The 11,328-nt window shown below is 44.7% G+C and overlaps 1 protein-coding gene across 2 annotated transcripts in view; it reads right to left on the bottom strand.

Annotated features, from left to right (window-relative positions):
- EXPH5 (exophilin 5) overlaps positions 1–11,328 on the bottom strand; it is a 756,247-nt gene that overhangs the window by 13,617 nt on the left and 731,302 nt on the right. The gene's annotated exons all lie outside the window — the stretch shown is intronic.

Raw genomic sequence — 11,328 nt, 5'->3', positions numbered from 1 at the left:
CACCCAAAGGGTGGTCCCCCCACCTAGGGGCATATCACCATTAGCACCCGTGTATCATGCTAGGTGGGTGCTAATGTTTTTTGTTTTTTAATGGAAAGTATTTTCTTTCTGTGCATGGGACGCCTCGTGGCATCTAGTTCACGGACAGAAAATACTGTACCAACATGGCTGCCATGGAATAGGTTGGCGGGGCTCCATATGGAGCACATCTTCCATTTCCATGGCGGCCAGAGCGGGGACGGGAGCTGTAGCACCTATGGCTGTGGGACTCACTGCCGCAGCTAACGGGTAAGTGAAATTGGGGGGAGGGATTTTTTTAAAACGGGGTCGGTGGGGGGGAAATGGTGTGCAGGAGCTGGCCGTCATGCGGCATAGAACGGAGGCATTCACTGGTAGTATCAACATGCGTTCCTAGCCAACTGATTAGCTGGCTGCCCCACCCATGGTGCTAATGAACATTCTAACTCATTTTTTCTTTAAAAAAACTTAAAGTAGAATTCTATCCACAGTTCTTTGCAGGTTTTGCACATGTGAACACATTTATATATATCATTTGTGTAATCAGGGTCTGAATTCACGAGGTTACTTTTCACCCACGACCCATTTGTGTTAGTCAGATGCGCTATCTATTTTAGTGTTTTTTAATGAAAAAAACAGAAACAAAACTAAATTGACACGCATGTAAATTCAAGCTGGCACCTAGATCACATTGTCATGCCTAAGTCTAACTCTGGCAGCAATTATGGTGAAAGGGAACTGTAAAGGATACTAATTGAAGGATCAGTAAGACAGGGAAACAGGAAATGGGTCTAAGTGGATACCTATACCAAACTGATCAATACAGTTACAGAATACATTTTTACATATAGCAAATTGACCTTCCAATTTTTTAGGATGCTTTTTCATGTTTCGAAAGATGTAGAGCATCCTCTATGCACATTTTAAATGATGGCTTTCTATTTTACTTCGAGTTTAGAAACATTTCATAATCTGTGCATGCTACAGCACATACAGTCCATTGCTTGGAATGTTTTGATAATTGTTCAGTCATGCTCCATGGGCAGTCTCCGTGTAAAATGAATGCAATGCGACTGAATGACTGAGAGGTGTTGGGATTGCAAGGCTGTTGTTAGGTGTTTAATCCACATGTTGAGGCTATGCTCCAGGACCATATATTTCTGGAAGAAACTATCAAATAGATTGTAAAAGGACCCTCACTAGCTATCCTATCTTACAACAATTAGTTGCTCAATTAATTATTGCATAGGTGTCTTTCTTTTGATATAAGAATTTACCTCAAGTACAGCCCCAAAAAATGATTCGACCATTTAAATGTTGTTAACACATCTATAAGGTGCTATTTCTATTGTGTGCTTCCCATAAACAGATCATGGAAAAGGCAGAAATCAACAACATCATCAAGATTGTTGGTCTCCAGTGCAAAAAAAGTATGATGATAATAAATCACTGAAAATATAATGATACGGAAAGATCTTGATCATGACCGATCAGGTTAGTTTCCGGTGCTACCTTCCTCCTATTCCTATGCATTGCTTGCTCTGTCAGCATTTACTAATTGCCGGAATCCAAGATTAATTTTTTGGTTACTTTTATATGTGCCTAAAGACAAGCTGGTGGAAGCAGTTACAAGGTGGAAGCAGTTACATTTTTACAATTTTTGCTTTATTTTTCTTGTGCACATGTGCGCTTACCGCATATGGCTACTAAATGTGTCTAGTGCCATAAAATGCCATAAAATTGCTGTGTCATGAGATTTTCGCTTGTTATTTGGCCATATACTGTACTGATTTAGTTAAGGTTGCTTTTGAATTCACCCACACAAGAATCATACTGATTTGGCCGCTGCTTTTGAATTTAACCACACCAGTATTGTACTGCTTTAGTTAAAGCTGCTTTTAAATTTAGCCATGCTAAAATTGTGCTAACTTGGTCCCTGTTGCTTTTGAATTTTGCCACTCTTGAACTATACTGATTTGGCGCCCGCTTTTTTGAATTTAACCACACTAAAATTGAACTGAGTTAGTGAACGCTGCTTTTGAATTCAGCCACACTAGAACTGTACTGTTTTGGAGTCCGCTGCTTCTGAATATAGCCACACTAGAACGGTACTGACTTGACGTCTGCTGCTTTGAATTTAATCACACTAGGACTGTGCCCCGCAGCTTTTGAATTTAGCCTCACTAGAATTGTACTACTGAACAGCCAGAGATCACTCAAAACCAACTAACCAACCCCTTTTCCCTTTTCTACACCCTCATACCTCTCACGTACTATAGACGCCCAGAGGGCTAGTGAAACAACATACCAAAAACTCACAAACCGCACACCTGTCTCTAATCATACTACAAACCCAACACCTGCAGACAACAAACAGCTCAGAAGCTGGAGACCACCCTTATGTGCACAACAATTCCAGAGCACACAACAAGGAACACCTACAAAGCACACACACGCAGATGCTAGTTTCTCCTGATTCTGCATGTATCAACAGATGAGCACACCTCTTCCTTTATACATTTTCAAATACAGAATCCAAACATAGGAATAAAAGCAACAAGTAATGAAGTAAAAATCAAAGTAATATCCATGATAGAAACACCATGTGCAAGAAATAAATACCTTACAGCGATATGATTAATCAGGACATATATATTCACAATCAACCCTATGCAAGATGACCTATAAAATGAAAAAGAAAAAGAACACATGCACATACAAAAAGACAGCAAGACATACTTCAAGCACACACACACACACACCCACCACTCCCACAAATATGCCCCAACTATGTTTTGACTGATACCCATGTACCAACCATTACAAAAGTAACCACTAGCCGTAGTTTGTTAAAAGGCCCCCACATTTCTAAATAAAGATCCTCCCGATGCTGTTTTTGAAGCATATATTTCTCATATTTGGGCAAAGTCTGTAAATCAGCTCTCCACCATCGGCTTTTCCCTCGTCTTCCACGCTCAAAATCTGTTTAGCCGCCACCACCAAGACATTAGCTATGCAGCACCCAAAACTACGAGCTACACACCCCTTAGTCGACAGCAGGACCACTGGTAAGGTTGACCTTGAAACGCCAAACCCAAAACAACTTCTCGCTCTACCAACCTTTCTTTAAGAGCTACGTGAGCGTCTAAAGGCTATGCAAAAGGCAGCAGTGTGTGGTATAATTCAACATAACATAATATTTGCCAGTTACAAATGGTTTGTCCTGGATCCAGTGTTGGTGAATGGGATTTGGACTGTGATTGTTTATGCTCAGCGAATTAAAAACAAGGGAAATGCATACCAACTGGATCCAGTAGATCGCATTAGACACCTATAAACACTCATGGACAGGGCGATCAGGTGACGAGAGCGTGTGTCATCACTTCTGAACTCCATAGAGGAGTCCAGCCAGGGGCGTCCCAGTTCAGGGCAGAACAGGGAAGGGTGAAGACCAGCCACTAACCAGCCTTCAATATGAGCCTTTGCTTTCGTCGTTCTCCCTGCTGCACCTATGAGCACCCCTAGCATGCTAATTAGTGTGCTGTCTCTCCACTCTGCGGCACTCACCTATTATGAATTCAATCCTGCTGCACCTCCTAATGACCTCTCCCTACGCTTTCTCCAATCATGCTACAACATCCTCCTTTCCTATCCCTATCATAAAACTCACATCTCGAAACTACCACTACCCCATCTCTCTTTCACCTCCTACTTCCAACAAACAGAGCCGACGAGATAACCATACCTCCCCTAACACCTATCCACCTGATCTCTCTTCCTCTGACACTCAATGCTCTACTCTTCCTAACCACATCAAATGAACATTGCACTCTGGAATGCCTCATTCTCTAGGTGACTTTAACCTTCCATCTCCAACCACTTCTCAGATATCTGTACTTCAGTCTTTTCTTAGTGATCATGCTCTCCACTCTATCCATAACCTACCTACTATGGCAACAAGGAATGAAGAGACTGGCCAAGTGGTGCCAGAATGATTGCTATTGACATTTATTAAATTATGTCCATTTGACATGAATATCCATTGTATTGGGTAATGCGGATATATCAAATATGTCTTTCAGAGGATAGAGAACATCAACTGGTGGTCCATAATTTAACTTGGAGACCATCATAGGACATATGGAACATGGTGGCCAGATTTCAATGACCTTGGATACATTTAGGGATCATATGTGATTCTCATATAATGTATTAATCCCATGGCACTTTGTAATAACGATATCTATTAATTAAATTCCAAAATGCGAAGTGTTCACACTTTAAGATTGTGACGGGAGCTAGCATGTATGATGAGCACTGTGGTATATCCGCATTACACAATAAAATGGATATTCACGCAGTACATAGAGGGATACACCCAATAATGTGCGCCGAATTGCCACTTATGCCGGTTGCACACTTGCTTTGTTTACAATATTACGTAAAAGAGGAAACACGTAGGAACATAATGACATTATCGGACATATATACGCACGTAGTCAAGATGGCAGCAACATGAGGAACGCCAACATTTTGTCAGCAGCATCGAGGGGATTTGTCCCATATATATTTGGTAAAGTATCAACATAATCCTGGTTAAATATTTTTCTTATTATATTGTTACTGAACAAAAATTGGATAAAGGTAGTGACGGGTTAACTTGTCGTCATTTAACATAGATCACGCCTACATGGAAGGTTGACTTATGAACGTAAAAGCTCTTACACTGTGGTAGGAAGCTATCCTTACTTTTTAAGGTACTAGAGAGATATGTGATTACCATCTGAATTGTTGATTGTTCTGCCACTATTAGATATCCATTGTTAAGTAGTATTTGACTGTTATTTGACTATTTTAGGTTAACTCCCGACCAACATGAACTATTGAAATATTCGTACAATGGCTATTACCTTGCTGAGAGAAATCTTTTGAACTTACCAGGTATCTCATATATATAGTCAGGGAGACATTGCACAAAAGGGTAAATTGTGAGTGGTTGGGTCCAATACAGAGTTATTTAGAGTTGGCTACATATGTATTGGCTCACATGAATGTGCCTGATTGTTTTGAGGTATTCATCACTTTCCAATGGCAGAGATAAACTCAAAATGTTCAGACGGTATGGGTCCAACTCTTGCTCATGCGAGCCTACCCTAACGTTGCTATTGTAAAAGCCACCCTATTCTCACACCTTCCTACTCAGAAACGGACAGGCCCCATGCGCAGACCGGTTGTATACCTTCAAAACACCAAGTCTGTGTACTGAATAGCCTGACCACAAACTCAACTGCTGAGGGGAACGGTAATACAAATATTCTCTTATTCGGTGGGACTGTCGGTGTTTACACCTATCACTAGCACCAGCCTCAACCCTCATATTACAATCATGCACCTCTAACCCTACCACACCCACTTCCTCATCTAGCTTTACCCTCCCACCTCAACTATCCATTCCACAGATGTTCCTCTCCCTCATTATAACCTCATCTACCAAAACCCTTGCCATCCCTGTGCCTTCCTACGGCTATCTACTCCACATCTCTTCCCCTTATTCTACATATCTCTCACCAAGCCTTCCACCTCAACCCTACCTCAGCGCAGTACTTAGCCCTACCCCAATCACACAACTTCTCACCAACCCTCAATCACCATTACCTCCCATTGTGAGCTCAGCTATCACTATCACCCCTCCCCAACCTCTTCTGCCATCCCCTAACCCACAAAATGCTACTATGAGGTTCTCAGGCATACCGTTTACAACACCTAACAGCCCCTCTAGACCTCTGATATAGCCAACCACATATGCATGTGAAGGACAATAAATTCCTAACAGACTTCCTTGCAACAGCAAACAAACCCGGCACACTTTCACATACATGAAACAGAGTGTAATGACATAAGATACAAAATCCCAAAAACAAACCCACAACCATCTAATCACCCCACCTACTCAAGCGGCTCACCCATGCAAAACATCTCCTGATACAATTTGCACAGACTTAAACATCTAACTACCTAGATCCAAAGCAAACTCTATAGCCCCCTTCAAAGCACAGACAGAAATGGAATCTCTGATGCACATTATCAAAGTCCTCTACCTGATTTAACTCTGCACCCTACCCGCACCCAAATTATGGATTAGGTTCTTACCTGCAACTCTCACAATTCCTTCATAAACTCACTTAAGGCAGCTCATGTACACGCCAAAAACCCGTTTTACTTCCAGGCATCATGTCAAGCTACAAAACCCGACTTCTTTGGGAAAAGAGACACTCTGGCAGTGATTTTCAGTTGTCAGGAGTGACTGTAAAATAGGACCACTGGAGGGGAAGAAAACACACACTAACTAATCACACTAAGGTGCCAAGACAGAACAATCTCACCACCCCAACACACTGAAAATAACACTCAGGTGCTCATTACAGCAGGTACATCATGGAGGGCAGATGTCCCTAGAACTATTTATTTTGATTCATCCAATGCATTCTTTTACTGCAGCCTTGACATCTCAAAACCCCTTATAGAGAATGTTGATAGGCAGGCTGTCCTACTCTGTTCTGTCTAATTTTGGATATATTCTCTATTTTACTGAATCTGGTTAAGACGTTTATTAAGAGTGACTCAGAGGAAAGGTTAAGCACTGCATTTTTCATAGATTGTGTAGACTCTATGGTGAGGGCTGGTTTACTTGTTTTTGAATGGGAGCCTATGGGACTTAGGCCAGAAGACAAGAAGCACTGAGGCAGAACTATGGCCATGAGGCTGGTGTGTGACTAAGTCTCGTCGACTCTTCAGTGTCTCCCGAGTGGCCTCCAATGTAGAAATGTGAAGCCTGCCCCTGTTGCCCCCTTCTTAGAATTCCATAAACACAGCAAATTCATCCAACATAACTTAGAACCTACACACAAATGACCTGATCCTCACCAAGAATGCAAAGCTGCCAAACTAATTTACTTTTATTACCAAATCGTTCAGGACCACCCGGTTTTCACCAAGGCGATGCTATCTTAAATCCCTTTAGGGTTTCAACTATACTATGCTTCTCTTAAATGTGTACACGGAACACCCAAGTTGCTTTGATTGGTTGCAAGGTAGCTGGGTTCTAAAAACATGCAGAAGATACAGAAATCTACCTAAATGGAAACCGGAACGTGTCAGAGCCAACCTCATAAATTCCCGATAAGTATTGATCTGGGTTTTCTTAGAAAAATTCTGGATTACCCAAATCAACTCTTGATGAGTGTACAAGTCTCTATTATAATATGAGCCACACCTCAATATGCCAACAGTGATAGCAATACTGCACACATCTGGTGAGGCATGTGACCAACTATGTGACTATACTATCTGTTTTCTTTTTTTTAAACATGTTTATTTTTGGTTGATACACTGGAGAACGTACATTATAACAAACAATACTTAGCTGTTTATCAAGCTCATGAGTCACTATTCCCTCGGCCATCCCTCTGCCCCACTCTCCCAGACACTCAGTCTCGACCCAATTCCCGCTCTTCGTCTCTCGGTACTAGGTCTAGGCGCTCGGCCGCCAGGGCGTTTGCTATCGCCCGCGGCTTGTATGTTAGAGCTGGGTACCTCTCGTCGTAGTCCACCAGTGATGACCAAATGTTCATGAAGCGGTGAAGCAAGCCCCTACTTGCTGCTGTGATTTTCTCTGCGATAAAAATGTCCCACAGTTTTAGCCACCACAAGATCATCAGTGGACCCCCCGGAGATTTCCATGTTCGAGCCACCGTGATCTTGGCAGCCAATAGCAGTTGAGTCAGTAGGGTTGCCGTACTGCCAGATCTTGGGTATAAGCCTTGGATCGGGGCTCCCAGTAAGATTGATTCTGGTTCCAGGGGCAGCGTGATCCCTGTTATATCTGCAATTGCTAGGATGCATTGGGACCAGAATTCCGTCACCACTGGGCACGACCACCACATATGTATAAACGAACCCAGGGAGCCACATTGACGCCAACAATGGGGGTCTAAGGATTGATTGCTGCGGTGCAGTCGGAGTGGTGGATAGTACCATCTCAGGAGCAGTTTATGGGTGCACTCTCGATTGGTGATGCAGAGTGAGGTAGATTGGGTGCGAGACCAAATGTTTATCCACGTCTGGTCCTCAATCAGGTGGTCTAGGTCCGCTTCCCATTGTGCCATGTAGGTCGGTCTGGTGATGAGAGAGTTAGGCTGCAATAATTTGTAAATCGTTGCGATTCGCCCTCGATGCGGGGGGTCTGCGAGTGTCAGCTCCATGGGGTTCAACTCTCGGGCAGCTGAAAGGCGGATATGTGGATGGGAGCACCAGTGTCGTAGCTGAGCGTATGAAAATCTATCTGTTTCCTGTAGGCTGAAAGCGCTTTTGCATTGTTCAAAGGTGAGGGGGCGATTCCCTTCAAAGAGCTGGCCTAGGGAGCTGAGGCCGCCCCTGATCCAGTTGTGAAAATTCGCAGGGTGGGCTCCTGGTGAGAACCCCGGATGATGGAAGACTGGGGCAGAAGGGCTCAGGTCTCTTGGAATGCCCCTAGGTCTACGCGTCCACTCCCAGGCTTTCAGGGTGAGCTTGGTGGATGATAGAATAGCTGGCCATGATCTTTTAAAGGCGGGAGGCAGATGCAAGAGGAAGCGGAGTGGCAGGGGAAGGCGAGATTGTTCCAACTCTGTCCATTTAGGTCAATTCGAGCTGATGATCCAGGCTTGCGTGTGAGCCAGTTGCGCCGCTATCTGGTATTTCTGGAGATCTGGGACTCCGAGGCCTCCTAAATTTCGACTGGTCAGCATCGTTTTCAACAGAATTATTGATGTTTTGCCATTCCAAATGAAGTGCAGCATCTTTCTTTGGAGACGCAGAAGTGGGGGTCTAGGGATCAAAATCGGAAGGGCTGAGCAAGCATAGAGGAGACGAGGAAGGAGGTTCATCTTGCACGCTGCAATGCGGCCCAGGAGTGAGATCTCCTGTGAGCGCCATCGTTCGAGGTCTTCTTCCAAGGACTTAAATAATGGTTGAAAGTTTGCCCGATATGAGTCTTCTGGGCGGGCCGTGATCTGGACTCCTAGGTAAGATATTGCCTTATCCGATAAGGGAATTGAGCAGAGGGCTTTGAAGGAACTTTTATCTTCTGAGTTTAGTCCCACCCCTAGGGCGGCAGATTTTGTGAAGTTTATAGCAAAGCCTGACGCCCTGCCGAAGGAGTGAATTTCTGCCAGAGATGACCTTAGTGATTGGGCGGTATCTGTTATAGTAAGCATCACGTCATCAGTGTATAGCGCTATTTTATGTTGGGTGGGGCCCACCTGGAGGCCTTTAATTCTGAGGTTCAGGCGGATTCATTGGGCGAGGGGTTCCATAATTAAGGCGAAGAGCAAAGTGGATAAAGGGCATCCCTGTCTGGTTCCGCATGATAGGGGGATCGATCAGAGAGGAGGAAAGACCAGTCATCTTTATCGAAAGCCTTAGTCGCATCTAGAGCTAGGACTGCAAATTTTCTAGACTCTCGTTGCATTATCAATCAAGTTGAGAAATCTAGTTGACATTTTCTGGGGCAGATCTGTTCATTATAAAGCCAGTTTGGTCTGGGTCGATAATGTCCGGGAGAACCTTCGCCAATCGGTTGGCTAAGACCTTTGAGTATATGTTGGCATCCAGGTTTAATAGGGAAATCGGTCTATATGACGTGACCTCTCTCGGGTCTTTTCTCGGTTTGAGTGCCAGCACTGTTATCGACTCCTGCATCGATGGGGTGATTGTTTCCATAACTGCAAAAGAGTTGAACAGAGTCATTAAGGGGGTCACCAGCTGGGGGCGGAAGATTTTATAAAAGCGGGTTGAAAACCCGTCGGGGCCTGGGGCTCTCGGTTTGAGACTCTTAATGACCTTGTCCGCTTCCTCAGCTGAGATCGGGGATTGTAGGTCATCTCTGGCCGCTTGGGAGATCTGGGTAAGGGCTGCGTCTCGGAGGTAAGCTTGTTGGTCTTGCCGGGACTTAGGGGACGCTGTCATTGTGTCCATGAGGTGGGCCACTGCGATCTGTTGCTTGTCTCTCTCAGCAAATTGGATTCTCCCTTGGGAGTCCTGGAGGCCTAAGATTGCGTTCCTCTTCCTTATCCTCGCCAGCTTCTCCACTAGAAACGTATTCACTTTGTTTCCCTTAGCATAGTAGCTTTGTTTGGTCCAGGCTAGCATCTGGGCTGTGCCCTCCGTGTAGTGCGCTTCAAGCTTCTTCCGAGCTATCTTGAGGGCCCGGTGAGTCTTTGGTGACCAGTTCTTTGCTTTGCATGTTGCTTCAGCTTTTTCTACTTCAGCCTGTAGGGCCTGGCGGATTTGACACTTCCTCCTGTGATAAGCAGCCTCTTGTGAGATCAGGACCTCTCTAATCACCGCCTTCATTGCGTCCCAAGTATTGGCCGGCGAGGTGTCCTCATTCTTATTTTCGTTAAAGAAATCTTTGATGGCTTTCGCCGTCACATCCCGTAGAGCCATATCACCCAGGATCGGGTCGTAGAGAGACCATTTGCGCTTTGGAGGGGGCTCTGGGTCGTAGGCTCTCATTGATAGCATGATTGGGGCGTGATCTGATAGGATTCTAGGGCCGATGATTACATCGTCTGTATTGGCCAACGCTTGGGGAGAAGCCATGAGGAGATCAATGCGTGAGTGGGTTCTATGCACATAGGAATAGAATGAGTAGTCACGGGACTCCGGGTATAGGACCCTCCATGTATCCACCACGTCCAGGGCCCGAAAGCATTTGAGCAAGGCCGTCGCAATGCTATAGTCTTTGTGAGCCGGAGGGTGAGATTTATCTCTAATTGGGTCAGGGACCCCGTTGAAATCTCCGCCGACTATTACCTGGCCCTCTATAAATTGCAATAAGGCTTCTGAGAGTAGAATAGAAATCCTCTTGCCGTTCGTTCGGAGCGTAAACCGACATCAATGAGTATAATTGGCCAAATATCTGGCATTTGATCGCTACGTATCGGCCGTTCGGGCACAATAAAGAGTCTAAGATTTGAGGGTGGAGGTCTTTGGCGAAAAGTATTGCTGTTCCCCCTTTCTTGGTACCATTCGATGCCAGAAACTGCTTTGGGAATTGCCTGCTCCGGAGCCTAGAAAAGTCAGCTGGGATCAGGTGGGTTTCCTGGAGGAATACCACTGAGGCCTCCTCGTTCTGGATACGTTGTAGAATAGATTTTCTTTTCTGTGGCGCGTTCAGGCCACTGACGTTGATCAACAGAAATCTCAGTTTCCGGTGTGGCTGAGGGGGATCCTGTTCTTCGTCAGGTGGGTGGGGCGGATTTAAGGGGG

The sequence above is a fragment of the Ambystoma mexicanum genome, chromosome 7q (genome assembly GCF_040938575.1).
Source record: "Ambystoma mexicanum isolate Mex_15411 chromosome 7q, UKY_AmexF1_1, whole genome shotgun sequence".
In the NCBI taxonomy this organism is placed as follows: Eukaryota; Metazoa; Chordata; class Amphibia; order Caudata; family Ambystomatidae; genus Ambystoma; species Ambystoma mexicanum.
This window is presented reverse-complemented; position numbering and strand designations above follow the sequence as displayed.